Below are 21,070 nucleotides of genomic sequence, written 5' to 3' on the forward strand. Positions count from 1 at the left end.
CTATTAAACCCACCACCACCACTCAGACCACATCTGACTCCAATCAAATCAGACTCTCCAAGGGTGGGGTCCAAGCACTCTGCCCTCCCCACAAGGTGATTCTAAACGTGCATCCAGTGTTGAGAAACACAGGTCTAGGAGATGTAAAGTGAAAAAAGAAACAAAACCAGAAAGGAAATGCTAACTCAAAAGAAAAAGGTAGAGTAAAAGAAGGGATGGTGCTGTAAAAGGAACCCCCTCCTCACCAAATACTTACAAACTTACCCTAGGTCTCCCAGGACAGCTCAGAGCTAATTCCTCTCCTGACCCAGCAATCACTCTCTTCCCACCTGAAAATCCTTCAGTTATTTATAATCCAGGTTTGTTTGGGTATTTTTTAATAAACCTACTAAACTAGAATGACATTCTGCCTACTGGAGAATCCTTGCTTATAAAAAAAAAAAAAGAAGAAAAAGATAAGAAAAAGGTTGTTTATGTGATTAGTAAAAGGGATAAGACAAAACAAGGTATGTGCTTGTCCTTTCATTGCTTGTCATTACTGGCCCTTTGAACAATTAAACTTGAATGGAAAAAGGGCATCTTGTTTCAAATAATACTGTAAGCTTGTATATATTTGCCTCCTTGATACAGCCTGCTTCATCTGTACTGAAAATGGCAACATTTGTGATAGTGTTGAAGACTGTGAAGACTTTATCAAAGACCAATTTGGAAGGTAAGGTGGATTGCTAAAGATTATGTATACTGACACTTTTTTTTTTTTTCTTTGCGGTTTGCGGACCTCTCACTGTTGTGGCCTCTCCCGCTGCGGAGCACAGGCTCCGGACGCGCAGGCTCAGCGGCCATAGCTCACGGGCCCAGCCGCTCTGCGGCATGTGGGATCTTCGCGGACCGGGGCACGAACCCGTGTCCCCTGCATCGGCAGGCGGACTCTCAACCACTGCGCCACCAGGGAAGCCCTGACACTTATTTTTAATTGGCTTCTAAATAATGTGATTGGATGAGTCAGCAAAGCTACTCCAGGCTTATAATGAGGCGTAACAAGAACGGCTATCTGGTGGTGATCCTGAGAGGCACTGGGCCAAGAAAAGGAAGGGAAGCTGGAAGGCGGGCGGGGGCAGAAGGAGGAGGGGAGAGGAAAAAATGAGCTCGGTCATTGCAGGGTGTGACAGTAAGGGGTTTGGATAACTGTGCAGGCTGCTGTAATCACCACCATCCACAAGCCAAACCCTTACACATAAGCTCAGAGATTCAACTTTTTTCAAAAGTTAATTTTTAAAAGCAAAACCCAAGTTAATAAAATGTTCCAGTAATCCCCTATCATCAAATTTTACTCTATTTGCGGTATGGAACTTCATTTATTCATATTTTTAGCTACCAAGTCAGGGCCTGCTTTCTTCCAACCGTTTTCTCATCCTTCCCCCTCACACGGTGTCCCACAGACATGCCCTGTTGGAGGCCTCAGCGAGCGGGAGCCCCTGTGCTCGGCTACAGATGCTGAGGCACCCCGCTTGAAATGAGCAGAACACAAAAGAATGGAACACGAATCATTATTCCCACATACAGATGGCACTGCTCATTTTCATGACCTGGACACCAAAGGAGACTTCGGGCCAGAATGGCGGCTGGGTGGGTGCGCCCCTTCTTTTATTACTGTATCACATATCAGAGAGTTTAATTTGTGTGATTTGTGGTGGATGGCTGGATGACAACAAGAAATGAAACGGAATCAAAGAAAACATGGAAGAAGAAGGAAGTGGAGTTACTGGTTCCCCCTTTAGTAGCCAAAAAAGTACAATATAAAAACCAAGATTGAACCTTTGGTTTAAAATTTTTTTTAACTTCGATTACACAGTTGGGTTGGTTTGTGAATATGGTAATAAGTTCAACCTTTAGAGTGGACGGCTGGATGAACAGATGGAACCTCATTAATTGTGAAAAATTATTAATCTGTCTTCCTAAGAGGAAGAAAAGTCGGTCATACTCTACAAAGGAATTTGTCTGTTCAATGTAATAAAGGCAGGACTTACTATACAACTGGGGCCTCATTATGAAATGGATATGTTTGATCAAAGTCTGTACCAAACTCTAATAATTAAAATCACCTCACCCTAACATAAAAAGCTTGAATATACCATTAACACAAAGCTCAGTTGTTGTGTATTGCCATGCACCCTTTTAAATCCATTATTCAATAAATATCCTTTACAGAAAAAGCAGCAGCAACTCCTTCTGGGGAAACTGAGCAGGGAAAGTAAAATTAATTTACTATGAACTCCACTTTCTCAAAAATTGTAAAACTTATTTAGAGAAGGATTCACTTCTGACTAGCCCCCCTGCAATGCCACAAGTCACACCATTCCCCTCAGCGTGGACATTACAGCAACAGGATCAAAAGCAAAAGATTCCGGATCAGACAGACCGAGATTTCATGCCCAGCTTTGCCATTGCTAGCTGTGTATGAATCACGTGCAAGATAATTAAGCCTTTCAATCCTCAATTCCCTAATCTCTAGAATGGGGTTATAATATACTCCATAAATGTTACCTATGAGAGAAATTGATACATAAACCTTAAAAAGTAAAAGTGGGGGGGAAAGGCACTTATATTTCCAGGTGGTAATAAGCAAAAAGACTTAATATTGCTAGCAAGTGATAATCACAAGACTCCAAATATTTTTCTTAAGTTGTCTAGACAAAATATTTCTTGCTTTCTACTTCTGCTTGTCAAATCAAGACTGAGAAATAAAACTCAAGAAGTAAAGCTACAATTTTACTTAAAACTATTTTGTTAGAAGAAAACATAATTTTCTTAGTAGAAAGTGATAACAGATGTCTTTCCCTTTTTATTAATTTATCAATAATAATTTTGATCATTTGGAACAGAGCCCAAATTTATCTTTGGACTCAAAATGTTTGAAAAGTTATTCAACTTGTAAAACTGAAATGTCTCTATCTCCCGGCAATAGGATATATGGAATTAGCAGACTATGACCACACTCCTCCATCCTCCCCTGTCCAAAGTAGACAAGGGAATATACTGAGGACTCTTATTTTTGTCACCACTGAGGGTTTTTGTTGTTGTTGTTGTTGTTTTTTTTGCGGTATGTGGGCCTCTCACTGTTGTGGCCTCTCCCGTCGCAGAGCAAAGGCTCCGGATGCGCAGGCTCAGCGGCCATGGCTCACGGGCCCAGCCACTCCGCGGCATGGGGGATCTTCGCGGACCGGGGCACGAACCTGTGTCCCCTGCATCGGCAGGCGGACTCTCAACCACTGTGCTACCAGGGAAGCCCACCACTGAGGTTTTATATTCTGAGAAAACCAGCACAAAGTGAAGTCCTAAAGTGAAATCTCACTGGCACTTCACTAAGACAAATCAATCAAAAATTGGATCAGTGAGATCAAGACCCCAAGACTCAAAATCTAGCTCTTGTCACTTACTAACTCAATGGCTGTAAGTTATTTAACTTCTCTGAACTTATTTTGTCACCTGTAAATTAAGATTAATAATACTTCTTTTAGGACTGATGCAATGATTAAATGGAGTTAAACAGCCAGCCACATAAAAACTATTTTAGAAAATAGCTCATTATTATAAAACTTGATTTAAAATATTTTTTAAACACCCACCAAAAATTTTTAGTAAGGGGAATGAGTGCTACTATTTTAATCCTTTAAAGCCTAAAATTAACTATCAAAATGAAATTATATCCTATATAATATATATACACACATAGCACAAGGTATACATAAGTAGACAGAGGCAAATAGCATATATATACAGCCTTGTCTTGGTCAAATTTGGTTTCTATCAGACAACCTAACAAATTCCAATGTAAGCTTGTACTCAGCCAACATTACTTGGAAATGGATTCATCTTCCACAAAATTATTTCCTTCCACTGGCACTGACCCATCACCACAAACATCATCTAGTTTTTTCAGAACACTGAATTAGTAGCTGGATGCAAGAGCTGAAGAACATCTTGAAACACAGCCATATTGTATCACACAGAATATAGCTTGGAAAAATATTACTTTTCACAAACAGAAAACTTGGCTAGAGAAAAGGGGAAGAGAAGATTAAAACAAAATATCTCCAAGTAAAAAGTGTAGAAAAGGAACTGAAACAAAAACACTGAGAATTAAGTGTACTGGAGCCTTGTGCATTGTTGCTGCTTCCAAGAGATACATTTTAAATATAACAAGATGAATTTCAACAGACCATGAACCAGAGATTTTCAACATGATAAAGGGGAAGCGATATGTATTCAATTTTTACAAGTACTGAGTGAGCAGAAAACTGAAAATTCTTCAGCTGCTGATAATGTGCTGATAGAAGTGCATCCCCCAACAGAATTCCTAATGAACTGCCAGAAAAATAGAGAAGTATTCAACAAACTAGAGAGAACAAATGACTACAGGACACTAACATAGACCTCTAACAACCTCTAGAGTCATTTTCCTATTTTTGAATGAGAAAATCATTAAAGACCATTCCAACAATTTATTTAACCGTTTACAATAACCTTAAGAGTCTTCAAAGACAAGAGAAACTCATAAAGCAATACAGGTAGGAGATAATGTAGAACATCTACCATTTCCACTACTGAATGAGAGCCTCACATAGGTCAAGCCCCATGCTGGGTACTTCACGTGCCTCACCACTACCCATCTCTCAGTGACATAGAGGGGAGACACAGATGAGATTCCTCTGTAAATTACTTAGCTCAGAGAAGTTGAGCAATTTTCCTTACCTGAGCCTTGCCCTGGGCTCTGCATTATTTTTAACATCTTATCCATAGTGACTGGCTCTGACACCAAACTGAGCGGGATAGTAAATACTCCAAAAGGACAGATGGCAAGCAATAAACTGAATTTATCCATGAACAGAAGAAATTAAATTCTGGGAAGATTAGTTATGCTTAAATATGGAAATAGCAAGATTCATAGTGGACCACAGACTCTTTGTATGATGGGAAATACAAGGAAAAAAAAACTGGAGAATAAAACAGAATTATTCACTTGAAAGGTTTACAGTATTTCCTTTGGGAGCCTATGTATTATAAATGTACCCACAAAGCAACTTCTGAACCCATAAATACCTAGAGATCAACATATAAAAGGTCTATGAAAGTCAGAATTCAGAATCAGAATTATGAACCCTGCCTGACCAGTGTGCTATGACACTAATTTGTTGCTCATCCAGTTACACTTAAATTCTCAATTCTTAAACTGCAATATAACATTTTTCATTCTTTTTCTCTAAGGTAGCCAATAATCTAATTAAAATTTTAATATTTCATTGCATGGCAAAATACCACAAAGTTTAATTCTTTAACTTAACTGAATACGGAATACTTCTTCTGAATTATAGTCACTGTCTTTTAACTCAATTCACTGAGTTAAAGATGCCCGAAGAACTGAGACTCAAATGAAACACCAGAATTCTGGACTGGGGGCATCCTAAACGTCACGACATTGTTTCCCTACTCAGGAATATTGTGGATATGTTAAAGCAGATGAAAACATCACACTTAACTCATTTTTACAGTGGCTTATGAGGTCTACAGGAAATGGACAAGGAAACAGGATAAAGATCAGTAGACACATACTGGAAATGAAGTGTGCACAAGGTTATATATTACAGCATTATTTACATGGAAAAATACTGCAAACAACCCGAGGGTCCATCACTAGGGACCACCTAAATAAACTACAGCACATCCACACAATAAAATGGTATGAAGTTGTAAAGAATAATGAGGAAGCTTTCTTTGTACTGAAATGGAATTTCCATATTTAAATCTCCAATTTAAAAAGAAAGGTACAGAACAGAGTATATAATAAGCTCTGAGTATAGTATGCTTTGAGTAAGAAAGTAGGGATTATAAAAAATATATTTGGATGTGCTTGTATTTGTACAGAAACGGAACACTCAAAACTGTAATAAAAGAGGTTCTCTCTATAGGGGATAGTGGGGACCAGGGGGATGGAGACAAGGATGGAAGGCATACCTAATATATATATATCTTTTAATATCGTGTTGATTTTTTAACCTCCTGAATGCATTAACTATTAAAATGTAAAATCAAATAGAAGTTTTACTGACAACAGAAACTGATAGAAAATTTTTGATAATATGTAGTAATTATAAATATCACTGCAGTCTAGAAGGACTTATCAAATATTTAATGAAAAGCAGCTACCTATAGAGCATGTGACAAAACTCTGGAGATTTGGTGAGGAAAGAAGAGTAACTGCCAATGTATGTTTCCAGGAAAATCTTACTATAGGCGGTTCGCTCTAAAGACTCCAGAGAGAGCTCTCATTTTCAAAACGCATCTCCTAGGCTGTGCCTTGCAGAAACTCAACGGCAGCTGCCTCTAGGAACACACATGGAGAAACTTGAGTGTCTGCTGGAGTCCAAAGCAGCAACTTCCCTTCAGGACTCTCCCCAATCTCCTGAATACATTCCAAACTTGTCAAAAGAAATATGAAGTGGAAAGACTCAAGAAATGATAATTACGACAAAACCCAGAACAACAGAAGAGCCTGGATGCTGGCGTTCCTCGTGATGTCATCCGGACAATGAGTTTGAGTGATCGGTGTCTGTCAGGGTTCATCACAGGCTACTTCCCAGAAGAAGTGAATGTGCACCCAGGTTTAAAGGCGACAAAAGGGAACTGAAGGCCAAGTTGACAAGAGATGAATTGCCGTAGATTTCACAGGGCTGTGTGAATAGACAGAAGAGTGGCACAGAGATGAAATGTGGGCAACTGTAATGGCATGCGTTTAAGGGAAATGAACATAAGTTACATTTGGAGGATGATCAATGGGCTACAGGATGTCAGTTAGAACCCAAGAAGAGGAACTGCTGGCTGCTGATGACGATTCACGTCAGATTACAAGCTAAGACACTGCTGTAGCCCAAAGGCCAACCATACGCTGAAGGTAATCAGTTAAGTTATTAAAAGTGTTCCCCTCTTAATGCACAAACCAAAAGTACGTTTACCCTTGGTATTCCATCTTACATTTGGACCCTACCACCCAAAGAGCTGAAAATAGTCCAGAGGAGAGAAATTACAGTGATCAAGATAGGAAGAGTCCCCAAGGATCTATGAAGTTTAGAATCCCTCTGTCTACAAAAGTGAAAGCTGAGAAAAGTGATGATCCAGTTCTTATTACCCTCAAACCCGGTAAGTATGAGAAACTAAAGCAAGCAGTCTTTATGAAGCATGTGGCAAACTTAGAGAACTCATTAGCCCTAGGGACGGTTCACGCTGAATCTAAAAGTGACTTCTAAAGAGGTTTAGATTGTTTCATGGGAAATACATTCACACTACCTTATTATTAGAAACAAGCACCATTTGTAGTATATTCCAAGGGAGGGAAACTTCGTCTATAATCTTTCGGCCCTGTTGGCAAGCAAAGAACTCACAATGCAGTCCCACCTCTCTCTCAGCTCTTAGGTCCACTGGCAGGACCAACGGAGGGGAAATGTCAAAGGAAAATAATGCAGACCTCAAAGTATAACATTAGAGATGCACCAGGTAACTCAATACCAGTCTCTGCTCACCACTGCACTGGGCTACACCATCTTCTCAGGACTGTAGGAATAAATGCCATTCTGAAAAATCAACCTGAATGAATCAAGTGCATAAAAGTAAATGAGGTTAGGAAATCTGTATAATTCAATCTCAAGAAGACTGCAGAACAACAGGACAAACTTCTCAGTTGATTTAGAGGATAAGGCAATGATCCTTTTCTTAAAGAAGAGTTCACACCATTTAAACAGAAAGGATTCCCTGAAACTGACATTAGAAACATTTCCTAAGGGTGACAGCATGAGCTGAGCACTTACTAGTCACTAGACACTGTGCCATGTGCTCTAAGTTCTTTAACCCATGTTTTCTCCTTTGACTTTTAATACCTTTACAGAGACAAAAAGGAAAAAAAGAGCTAGATTAATTTGTGGGGGTAACCTGGAGCCCTGAGAATGTGACCGCACGCTGATGACTCATTGAAACGATAAACTCTGCATGCCAAAAGACTCATTAAACGCATTAGATGTTTTCTCAAAAACCTATGTTTTAGGGTAGAGTAATTCACAGCTTTCCAGGAACTAATTATTTTTCCCTTTCTAACCTTAATGCATTTTTTAAAATTTTTTTCTTAATTTACTGAATACTTACAATGAGCATTACGCTGAATTTAACACTTAGGTTAATCTTGGGAAAGAGATGTGAGCTCACAAGAAGCAAGGAAGGAATGGGAATTTATGATCACTCAGGAAATGTGTGCATTATTAATGGAATTCAAAGCAGAGACATGTTCAGTATGAGTAGCCCTTTTGCAGTCTCCATTTAACACAGGAGTTTAAATTTGGAAAATCGACAGATACTTCCCTTGACTACCGAAAATCCAGCCTTTTATAAAATGTTTGTAATTCCAAATATTGTTGAGGAGTTAAGGGGGCACAGTTTGGGGCTTCATTACTTCTAATCAGGCCTGTTAATGTATGTGGATGTATAGTCCTAACAAATAACCATTCCAAGGAGGAAAAAAGGCAGAGAGACCATGGAGCAAAGACAGAAATCAAGCCTGTTAAGTGCCTTTGGAAGGGAAAGTGGAATTGCTTCTTGTTTTGGGATCACAATTTAGTCAGGAAACCCAGAACACCGGGAACAAAACAAAGGCGCATTCAAGCGAAAGGAACACGGCAACTACAAAGTCCATGTACTTCACGCAACAGGAAGGTGGTTAGACCCCTCGGCCCCATCACACACCCCACAGGTTGGGGACAGGACTAACAGCCTTACTTAATTACAAGGTAATTCTTACCTGGATTCAACCCGAAATCCTCAAACTGGTCCTAGGTTATAAACGGAGAAAGGAAAGAAAAACCAATTTGGGATTCTGGAAGTCAGAGCAAGTTCTCAGTGGTTTAAAAGCGGCAGAGGAGAATAGAAACTATGAAAAGGGAGCGAAAAGAAAAGAAAAGAAAAAAAAAGTAATTAGAGGAGCACAGTGACCAGAGGCTGTGGGCTTTGGGATAAAAAGCCCTAGACATTGGCAAGAGACAGGAGAACCAGCCATCTGGGAAATATCATAAAAAGTCAGGCTAAACCTACAGACCTCAAAGGCTCCCGAGCGCATTCCAGCATTACCAAGGAGTTCAGTAACTGGCGTTCTTAATGAGGGTCCTGGTTCATTGAGAAAACTCACCATACTCTCTACCGGACCACGCCTGGTAATGACTGTGACAGTTTAGAACCATTTGCAATGAGAGCAGTTATAACTGTTTCATTGTTTAAAGGATTAAGCAGATTTAGGCAGAACTCCTCCTTCCTGAACACTCTGGATGAATCAGTTACTATGAGGAAGGTTGTAGTTCAAGGTGTCTCAGAGAGGCACTCTTCCTTTTAGTGCAACTGCCCACCTGACTCTGCCCCATTCCAGTTTTAGCTTAGAAAGGAAAGAATACACAGAGTTAATTATGGTTCTTCAAGAAAATATCACGGCGCTTTTTATCCCTTACCTTCACGTAAATTTACAGGCTTTTCTAAGTGACAGGATAAATCACTGTCTCTGTTACATGAGGACTTATACTCAACGGAGATTAACAGGCCATACCTCAGGAGAACAGCGCTCCCATTCTGAATGATACACACGAACCAAGGGAAAGGTGCCATTTCAGTCATTTACTTCCATAAAATGCAACTTAGTCATTCAGTTACTGCTGTGACTCACCTACTAATTACTGGCCGCAACAACATCAAAAATATTCAATCACCAAATTCGTCATCAGTGTTTTTGTACACGTTTCCCATGCTTGGTAATCTGCATTTGTTAAGAGCAGAGAAACATTAAAAGTGGAAGCACACCACAGACACCGTCCTCGCCGTCCTGCCACTCTACCCATGAGGAGTTGTGACTTATGTTAGCAAGTGAAAACTGGTAGGAATGAAATTTCTTTTATAAGAGCAAGCCAAAATGATAGCAGAAATTTACTTGATATGTATAGTTTTACAGAGCTGCAGCATGGTTCCTGTTCATAGAACAAAGTGAGCTAATCTACTTTGCAAGAAACAATGACCTTTTAAAGCAAGCTATGATAGGTTTATTCCTTACGTTACAAAAAGACTATCCGTTCTTTAGCAGAATCATCAGGACAAGGTGATTTTATAAGGACTAATTCAGGTACTCCTTTTTCAAGGTGAAGTACACACATTTCTCACATCTTAGAGGACGTGAACCAGCAGTATTCTGCATATATGCAATAAAATTCAGACAACCAATAAATCTTGAATAAGACATCACTGGAAAGCTAAGTATCAATGAGAGAAAAGCTGTTCCCTGTCACTAACACTAATCTTGATTTTTTTTTTTTTTGAAATGGACCAATTTCACTTTTTAAAAGTCACAAGAGGAAGACATTGGCTGTGTGGGTTTCACGTCTATCTCGGCAGCAATATGAAATAAACGGGAGCTGGAAAGGAGAAACAGAACACTAGTTTCCATGAAGGAAATAACTTAATTCAGTATTCTTCCTGCCCTAGAAGCATCTGTCCTCGGCCTTACTGTATTTAAAAACAACCAAAAAACCAAAAAAACAAAAACATGGAAGAGGGGATAGAGACATGAATAAAACACACAAGAAAAAAATAATCTAGAAATTTAAAAAATGAATAGAATTAGTGCAAGTTGCAATCCACTTCCCCTGAAGACATGTTGGAACACAAATCTGTTTAAGTCTATACTCCTCACTCCCAGGTTTATGAAAATTGAGGAAGAACCTCAGGGGAAAGAAACTGGGCATGCATGTGAACTTTTTAAACACCCTAGATGATTCTGACTGGTCATCCTAGGTCAAAACCACGTATCTATTCAAATCACAGCAGTACATTCACTGGTTCACAGGCTCCTTTATTTGGTCAACTAATTTCACGGAGTGTTTAACTGGTAGGTATTTTCATAGGTCCACTGGCCCCTACATGGATTCGGGCTTTGTTCTAAATCTCTCCCAATCTACAAATGGGTATCATCTCCTTCCTATTCACAGGCACCTGCCAACCAGCAACCTAATGACAGTCATCTAAACTAGCAGAACTAGTTAATTCTTCAGAACTGCTTGCTTTCCCTCAAAGAGTACAGCAGCTCCACTGGGAGGAAAGCCATGTGGGACAAATTAGGTGCCGCTGTAAGATTTAAAAGCTAGGGGGAAAAACAGAGCTAACTGGAGGCAGCTGTTAGGATGTGGTTTCTGTGTTTATGTTCTTCTCCTTCCCCCCTAAAGCCTCTTATGGGTATTAGGAAGGAAAGCATTCATATGACCCTATGGAGAGAACAGGCTCTCTTGACTGTACATGGGGCCGGAGACCATAACTCAGCATGTCTGAGACACAAAAGTTACCTGCCAGGAGAATGAGGTAAACTACTGTAAACCTTTATTTGATAATTTCTAAAAACCCTCTTCTATCTAAACACAGCCATACAGCAGAAAATTGCACTGCTGACAGAAAGCAGTCACGATAACTAAGAGAAACTCTACAGGAACAATAAACCTTAGCTAACTGCAGATTTAAGGCTGACCTACCAGTCGGCAAATGGTACATCCTGTTGCTGTTGTGACCTCTGCCCTCCCCTCCCCCAACTCCACCTTCAAACTCTCAACCCAAGATTTCAATATGGCTCATTGCCAGCACCTCTCTCCTTTCTTGGGTGCAAAAGTGGTTCTGATGATCCATACATATTTCAAGACGCTTTGATTTTCAGCTTTAACTGAGAATTAATGTCACATACTATTTAAAATAACACAGAGAAGGTATTGTTCTTACAAGAACCTCCCTTTCCCCTGCCTGCCCTGACCTCTCTTTCCTTCAATATTGTCCTCAATAACGGGCTTTCTTTCCTCCTTGTTAAGCCAATATGGGGAACTGAGAGGAAGTGGGGTGGGGGGAGGGAAGTATTTCTATTTCTCTTGGCACTGAATAAAATGGTTTTCTAGGGGATGGAGTATCACTCCTATTTTAATAAAATTCCTGTTTCCTATATAATATCACTCAGGTCACTTCAACGTGAGAAGGTGATCAAAAACAGAGACAAGAGCAGGAGACTACACTTGCAAATAGTAAACAACACAGCCCACATGCTCCAAATCAACGCAGCACGACAAGCAAGCCCCTCTACCCAATGCTCCAGCTACTCAAGTACAGCAAATCTAACACTGTCACATGCTCAGAAAATAGCTGTTGCAACAAATTAATGCAATGAAGTCACATTTTACTTTTTTTAAAAAAATCCTTTTACTTTCCCAAGCTCTGTGTCATAATGAACATCCATCGAAATTGACTTTTCCTGGCTCCTAGGGCTTGCTTACACCTAAAGCGTTAATGCAGAATAAAGAACAGACTGGAACAGTGTTGGTCTTAACTCTTAAAATAGCTTCTCTTCCCACTGGGTAAATGAGTAAATGAATCCCTTTGATTCACAAAGGGAAACTTTTATTCCTTCCTCCCGCCCTCTCATCCATCCATCTATCATCTTCCTGTTTTATTTTTAATTGCTTTGATACTTCAGCCCCTGCTACTCTTTCCCAATTGTAGACACACACATGCATGTACAACACATACACACACGGATAGTAATGTGATATGGCAGAATTTTTACCTGAACTACACAGTGGCTGTAGGACTTTGGCACGTTACATAATATTTTCAAAACTTTAGTTTCCCCTTCCATAAAATCAAGATGATAATTCCTGGCTCATAGGGCTGCCAAATAATAACCCAGCAGAGCAAGAGTAAGCACTTTATAAATATTAGTTCCCACCTGTTCCCCTCTCCCCAAGCACAATGTACTTTAATATCCTTTAAATATAGACTTTGCAGGTCGATGAATAGGAAAGAGTATCTCCTGGGGGTTGCTGATGCTGGGAAAAGTCCCCAAGTTTTTTCCAGTGCCAGTTTCTTATTTAAGTACTTCTTACCTCTTCTTTCATAAATCTGTGTTCTCATATCTTTAGTAGATTGATGTTTTCTTTGCTTTTCTAATCTTTCGTCAAGGTAATGAGATCTAATATACTGTAACTATATTGGCAATAGATTATCAATTTGAAACAAAACTATAAATATAGTCATCCTGTTACTAGCCTTGAGGTTTTTTTTTTTATATTTATTGATTGATTGATTGGCTGCGTCAGGTCTTAGCTGCAGCGTGCAGGATCTTTTGTTGCAGCACGCAGGCTTAGTTGCCCTGCAGTATGTGGGATCTTAGTTCCCCGACCAGGAATCGAACCAGCATCCCCTGCATTGCAAGATGGATTCTCAACCACTGGACCACCAGGGAAGTCCCTAGCCTTGAGTTTTAAAGCTATGTTTAAAATGTTAAAAATTTCCCAGAGCAGTGAAAGCCAATATAAAGTTTATGTCCTAAAAGAGATCATCCACTAGTGCAAATAGAAAACATTTCTGAACCAGACTACTAGGACTAATAACATATTTCAACACATTAAGATGAAAAATGGGGGAGGCTTGTGATCACCTCTGACCCTCGGGAGGGAGGGAAGCATAGACACACACACTTACATAACACAGTGAGCGGGCTAACCCTCTCTCTTCTGGGGATGGCACTGCACTCACTTCTTCTCCATCTCCAAACATTTGCAGTGAAGTTTGAGCCCAGTTAATCAATATCTTAAAAAAACTGTTTTAACACAATAGTGTCTATTTTACTTTCTGGTCATTTAATGTACAAACTTTTAAAACTCATGATTTTTTTCCCCCATGGATTTCAGGTTTTACTAACCTATATTACAAAAGAATAAAAAATAATCTGTTGTGACATTTAAAATCAATACTCATCATGACAGAGACTATGATATTTGGTAGCTGAACTTGCATCTTTTCAGCTGAAAATTCAAAAGTTCATCTTCTTTTTCTTCTTCACTTCTCAAGAAGTTTGTGCAGGGGAGGAGAAGAGTCAGGGTGGGGACACGGGAGAGAAGAAAGTAAAATATAAATAAATCTTCAATGTCAAAAAGGGCCTCACCTTTCTTACCGTGTATGGCCGATACCTAAGAACAGACCTGGACCAGACATACCTATTCATCTCTCAACGTCTCCCATCTCCCTACCACCCCTCCATCATACTCTCCCAAAGCCTCCTTCACACTAAAATGCAGAAAAGCTGTCAGACCCTGGAAGACTAAGCCAGCTACTATCCATCTGCTCACAAATTTCCCTACGTTTTTAAAATTCAGCACCATACAAGGAAAACGGCATTCAGCAAAGCCAAAAGGAACACAGACCCAGTTCTCGCCTGAAGAGGGCTGGCAATGTGTACATCACTGCTGCTGCAGTTAATTCTGAAGCAGGAGCTGTACTTGTAATATAGAAACATGTCACTTGAACTGAAGCAAGGGCTTCCGAAACTAAATGTCCGATGCCGGCGTCTAGATGTCTCGTCTGCCACTCAGGATACATACTTCTCATCTCGGTCCCCAAATGCCTGGGCACCTCCTAACCGGTTCTGGGATTCACTCTGTACCCCGCTTGAGCAACTGTACTTACTAGGAGACTCGATCTAGTCAATGATGCGACAAAACAAAGCCAGACTCCCAGGCTGTGGCTCACAGCCTCATACACAATTTAAAATGTTAAGCCTCATTCACAGTAAAAATACACCGTTCAAAGCCCCGGCTCCCCTCTCGCTCATGCAGACATACTTTCAAACGTTACGGCGCACGCAGGCAGGTCTTTCCGCCTGGCTATTTCAGCTGAACATGTCCTCTGCACGATGTTCTCTTTGTCCCCTGCATGCCACTGTGCCAGGCAGCCACGAGCAGAGGTGTCCTGGGGTCTGGAGAGAGGGGCTCCCTGGAGCCTGAGATGGAGGCTCCGAGGCCCAGCCTGGCCGGTGGCAAGCAGGACCCAGCTCTCGGCAGAGGAGTGGGAAGGGAAGCAACTCCAACCTCGTGGCTGGGTGTTACCCCCTTGCTGGGCGAGACACAGCCACACTCACGCGGGCTCCCCTTCCACAAAGGGCAGCGGAGCCCGTCCGCGGCCACAGCCTCCCCCCTTGTCCGCAAGGGCGCTCTCGATGGCCACGGGCAGCCCGCGCCGGGCTCGGCTGATTCCGGAAGATCAGTGAAGATTTCAGTCTCTGTCAATGTCCAAATACCCAGCCAAAAGATCACTTAACTAGAATTTAGAAGGCTTTAATTTAGGCTTTTAAAATTAACCCTAAACAGTGCTTTCTAATTGCGAGATGCTCAATAAGTGGGCACCACAAAACTTCCTGGGCTTCTTCACAGTGAATCCTGGGTGTAATATTTCTTCTTGGGAAACACGGATTTTACATATTCCATACACATCTATATGCAGCTACAATAATTCATAAAAGAAATCTCAAATAATCAAGAGGCTGTTAAATTAAGTAAGAAGGAAATTGGAAGGAGACCAACTAAAATGACACAGTGTAATTAAAAGGGTGGGCTTTCTAAATTTCTAATACAATGGGCTTGGTTGTTACCATTTATATGACTTTGTATCGTTTTTATGCCAGCCTTCGGTATCTCACAAAGAAACAAAAACAATGAAAATTTACTATCAATAATTTCCATTCATTTAAGCAACAACCGAAATCTGTCATTACTAAAATTACCTATAAAAGTGGTCATTAAAACTAACTGTCTGCCAAGCCAGCCCAGGCTGCCCCCCTCCCCTCCTCCCCTCTTCCCTGGCCTCCTTTGATCTTTCTCCCCTGGTTATTAACATTAGTGGCAGGAGTAGGAGATCCGCGTCAAAATGAGAAAAATAACTCCTAAGCAGAAGAGGGCTTAAAGCGCAGCAAGCCCCCCAGATGCCGATCCATGCAAAGCGGGGGGAAGCAAAATCACCCCAGCCTGTCTGGGACTCAGAGGCTGTATTACTGCAGGAGCCTCGCCTTGCGTCCACCGACCACTCCATCGACCGTGTTCAGCAGAGAGAGTGGATCACTGTTAGATTATTTCCCCCTGAATGTCTTTGCTTCCCAAGGCCACAGGCCTCCAAATATACCGCCCTCTGTCTTCCACTCCAGCACCTGCCGGCCAACGATTAAAATAGGATGACTGAGCGGAGCCTCTTGAAAGGTCGCGATAACAAATCCAATTTACGATTCTCAAAGGGACAAAACTGAAAGGTGGGAGAGTCTGAAAAAGTGAAAAACTGTATTATCATTTAATTTTATTCATCAACAAGATCACTTCTCATTTAAGAAGCCGGGCTAGATAGCACTGTTCAATAGACCGGGAAGGGGGAAAAACTGCAGGGCGGCGGGTGGGAGGGAATCCCACCTGTCCTTCAAAGTATAACCCTGAGTTAAATTCTCTTCTATTATTTCTGTCCTTAAAATAGTCAGATAGCAAAATGTTCAAAGGAACACAAAGCAGTATAGTAGAGCCGCCTTCTTTCAAAGGGCCACAGCAGCGATTCGAAGAGTTATTCAGGTCACAGAGAAATTACACTTCTTTATGCATCTATAAAGAATTCAGAGTTTTCCATTTTTATTAGCATTATTATAATATTGAAGGTTTTCAGGCATATCATGAGAGGAGCATTTACAGAGAAGCTCTGAGCAGACCAGCCTCATGCAGCACCCGCCTCCCTTTCTGAGGTTCCAAAGCCTGGCAGACATTTTGAAAAGCCTAATAAACACATTCAGTTGCAAGATCTTGTTAATTTACAGATACATACAGCCAAACACTTTATGTGAAAAAGCAAATGATCAGTTATTTTTGTCAACTACTGAGATGTAACACGCTACTTTGTCTTTATGAAGGCAAATTATTTAGGGCCAACCCTACGTTTATAGAACTGTCATGCTATCATTGAATCATCACAAAAGTGTCTCTTTCTGTAATCCTTTCTTAAATTTTGCTATTGAAAAATGAGAATTATCTTTTGATTCTTTTTCAATGCACATGATGTCAAAGTCCCATGTTTCCGATATAAATTCCACGAACACTGAAAAAAATTAATACTATCATGTCACCCACTGCTCATTTTATTCACATCTTTCCTGCCTTCCCCCTGGCACTTTTTATGGCAGCCCTGATCTTCCTGTAGCAGCACCAAGGCATAGGCACATATTCAAAGGCAGGAGACCAAAAAGGTCATAGAGCAAGCAGAGAATATTCTAGCAACGAAGGTTTCGATCTTTGCTATTTCAGTGTTATTCCCGCTGAGCCTCGCGTGCCAAGAATACCACTGGCGCTGTTCAGAGACATTCATGATGACTCAATGGAGAATCAGGAGACCTGGGCACTTAACTATGTGCCGATTCCCAATGATATTCTGTCTCAACTCATTTCCATCCTCATAGAAACATGAAAGTGGGGCAATGACAGATATGAAGCCCAGCATGAACTGCCTGGCAGAACTCTGCCTAGCAACACAGCTTTATCACTCCACCACACATATGAGGCCAGAGTGCACAGACAAAAATAATGACATAAAAAGCGAGCTGGAAACGCCATAGTTTAAGGAAAAGCTACAAAAATCATATCGCAAAAGACAATGTTTAAAATAGTCTTAAATTCAATCCAAGTACAAATGAAATGTCAGTAGATATCTTAACCCACAATGAACCAAAAACTGAGTCGTCAGCATATGCTTTTTTGCTACATAAAATCACACATTACCTACAAAAATGTAAGGCTGTAAAAATTCCATAGAAGACAACAAAATGATCTGCTCAAGTCTTGACTTAAGCTTGGCCCTCGGTGCAGAAAAAGGAAGCTGAGGTTACATCAATGAACATTCAAATTTTGTACACAAATATATTAGATTTTCTTTATTCTATTTCATTGACAGGTACATATGTCTGGAAGGTTATTTCTTTGAGTTTTTTTTTTCTTTAAGAATTCTAGGTTCTAATTGCAGATATATGAACATGAAAGACAAAGAGCATAAGCTTGCTTTTTTTTTTTTTTTTTTTCAGAGAGGATATGGGTTTGTGCTGCTGTAGTCAAACCGATCTTTCATTAGTTCCAGAGATGAATACTGGTGAGTGAGCAAGACAGGCATTTTTAGGCTTGGAAATCCAGGAATTAAACTAGTTAGTTTAATGCAGCCTGAACCCACATCCTTGACCTGATTAGTAACAAAAAGCACTGCAGTAACAACCAAGGAATGAATGAATGTGCAAGGAGCAGTCATTTCAAATCATTTTCTCTGCTAGATTTCATTTAAAGAAACTGAATGGGTAACTGCTTCTGTACCCAGTGACACAACAATTCTGACAACATACTAACCTGACATTAGCATAGGATAGGAAGTGGGGAGTTAGGGATGATTAACAGATATCCTTCACATGTATCTAGTCTTCTCAGAAATTAACCAAGAATTTTAACATAAAATTTACATTTATCAAATATCATCATCCAGTAGAGAACTTCAAGCTATTTTTTGCTATGGCTTACGTTATATATAAACACCTACATGAAAATATTTCACGTTCCTAGACTAGAACTGTATTTCTCTTATTCATTTCTGATGTTTCTTCGGAAGTAAATTGTACTAATAAACATGAAACTTGATTAGTTATAACTTCCATGACATTTATAATGAGTTGTATTATAACGACTTAATGAAATTGTACAGAATCAGGAAAATACATGAATCATTGAGGAATGTCTAATAAGGCCATCTTAACTATGATTTCTGGACTCTTACAACCAGGAAAGCCTGTATGTTTTAGAACATGCAATCATCAATAGCTCAAGCAAGCAAAAAATCAGCCCAGAAAGTGAAAATTCTCTTTTCAAAATAGAATTTGAAACAATATTTAAAAAAATAAAAGCTCATCCAAAATATTTACCTTGATTGGACCCTAAACCTAACTGGTAACTCTTGAGGTCCACACAGAATTAGTATTAAAAAGTTATCAAGGAGAGCATGCTCTTTGTTTAATCAGGATATAGACGCAAAGAGAAGCACTCATTGCAACGCACAGTGAAGATCTGGAACAAAGCTGTGAGCGGCTCTCCAACAAAAAGGCCCCAGTTGTGATATTCCTGTCAGTCACTTTATTAATACAGGGGAAGCCTACTTAATGAACTGCTGAGAACGGAAGAGAGCCACTATGAGAATACATTTTGTGTTTACCAGACTGTAAAATCTGCAATAAGATCCCAGAATCCTCTTAGATGAATAAAAGTTAAAGGAAATAACCTTCTAGACATACAAACTCAGTAGCAAAACAGGGAATAAAACAAACTGTTTCCAAATAAAATTTCTGAAAGACTCATTGCTTTGGCAAAAGCCACAAAATTTGCTTCATCATCTAGAAACACTTAAAGTAACCCAAACAACTAAAGATAATTTACTAAAAGACATGAAACCCTATAACTTTAACCATTTTCTTTTGCAATAAAAAAAAACAAAGGTGAAGGTAAACCTTGGGAAAGGCTGTGATTTTGTTCCTTTTATTAACTAAACAATATAAACTTGAATTATATCACTAAGTTTATTTGCTAGTTACTCATTTCTAAGTGTCTTACACTAATAAAAATAAAATCTCAAGTGTTTTATAAAAGTAACAGGCCTGGAAAAATTGCTGAGGGTATTTTTTCATATAATGTAAGTTTCTTTTTATTTTCATGCCTTTGGGGTTGAAGAAATGACATGCAAGTTATTAACTATAATGTGACCAGTGTAATTACTACCACCAAGTTAAAATAAACGTAATCTTCAAGATGATTCAAGTTTCCTAAAAAGGAAGAAAACACTGAAAATTTGCTATAAATTGGTGACTGGATGGCACAGCATGACCCTTGCTGTATGAACTTCTGTTCTCTATTTCTTCCTAACAGATCGTGCTTCTAGAGTGAAATAAATTAAAAACAATTTTCAACTGATTGATAGCTTTTTAAACACAGTGCACCTTGAAGGAAATCATTTACATAAAGTACTTCAAGAGTTACATTGCTAAGTTAAAAATCAAAGTAATGACCCCAATAAGAGATTCCTGAATCACTAAGTAATTTCAAATAAATGAAAAGAGAATGAAAGGCATTTTTCTCACTGGATGAGAGACTCCTGATTAAATCTTTTTCTGACACTAAAGTAGGCCTTGTAGTTCTAACAACTCTTCATTTCAACTAAGGTCATCATGAAAAGAATGATTATCAAATAAACCCAATCAGAAAAGACCTCAAAAATTTTCAGGGCCTCCAATTCCTTAAGATTTTTAGGCATCCTGATTGACAGTCTTGTAAAACATAGGGGTAATTAAACTGACATGAAAATCACTACCCTGCATAAATCCTAAAAGCAGTTTATCTAACCTTTTGATCCTTAGAGAACTCATAGTCGTCCTAGCACCTGTTCCTACTCACCATCCAATGACCTTCATAAAAAGATTAACACCCAACTCTCACACCCTGTATAGTTTACACACATAATCCAAGTCCCCCACAGTATCTTTGCTGTGCTAATTACGCAGATAATGCTTCTTGCTGGAGCTGGCTCATAGCAACTTCAGTTTTCCCCCAGGCATGAGATACTACGGGATGGGTCTTCCAGAAGGAAGCTTTGCAATGCTGAAATGAAATAAAGTTTTATCTTTAAACTATAAAACACTGAATATTTGACATATTAACTTGGTGCTGACAGTATTTAAATTTCAAGCAGTTTCATAAAATCAGGTAGTGTTTTAAAGAATCTTAAATCATATACAAATTATCATCTAATGTAAAATCTGTAATTATTTTTAAATTGCCACTGAAATATACTAGTAAAAATAAATAAGCTAGTCATGCGTGAAAACACTTAAGTTTCACTGGCCTTCTCCCAGGCAGAAAGGTGTTCAGACGATTTATCATGAGTCCATTTATAACTCTGCCTGATTTTGAAGGCAACACACATACAATCTCTGAGCACCTGCAGCTGACTCTAGATAAGGCTCTTTTCTCCAGTAAAGACCAATGGCTATTTCAGCTTTCAGGAGAGCCAGGCAGATACATTCAAATGGATTTCCTGTTAGGTTCCAAATTGTGCAAATATTCTCTCTCAAAAATCCAGACACAAC

The 21,070-nt window shown here is 39.6% G+C and overlaps 1 protein-coding gene across 2 annotated transcripts in view; it reads right to left on the reverse strand.

Moving 5' to 3' along the window:
* Nucleotides 1–21,070, reverse strand: part of EFNA5 (ephrin A5) — a 276,148-nt gene that overhangs the window by 203,158 nt on the left and 51,920 nt on the right. The window lies entirely within an intron of this gene.

This window comes from Monodon monoceros, unplaced genomic scaffold, assembly GCF_005190385.1.
Source record: "Monodon monoceros isolate NGI ecotype Baffin Bay Population unplaced genomic scaffold, NGI_Narwhal_1 Super_Scaffold_12, whole genome shotgun sequence".
NCBI classification, from domain to species: Eukaryota; Metazoa; Chordata; class Mammalia; order Artiodactyla; family Monodontidae; genus Monodon; species Monodon monoceros.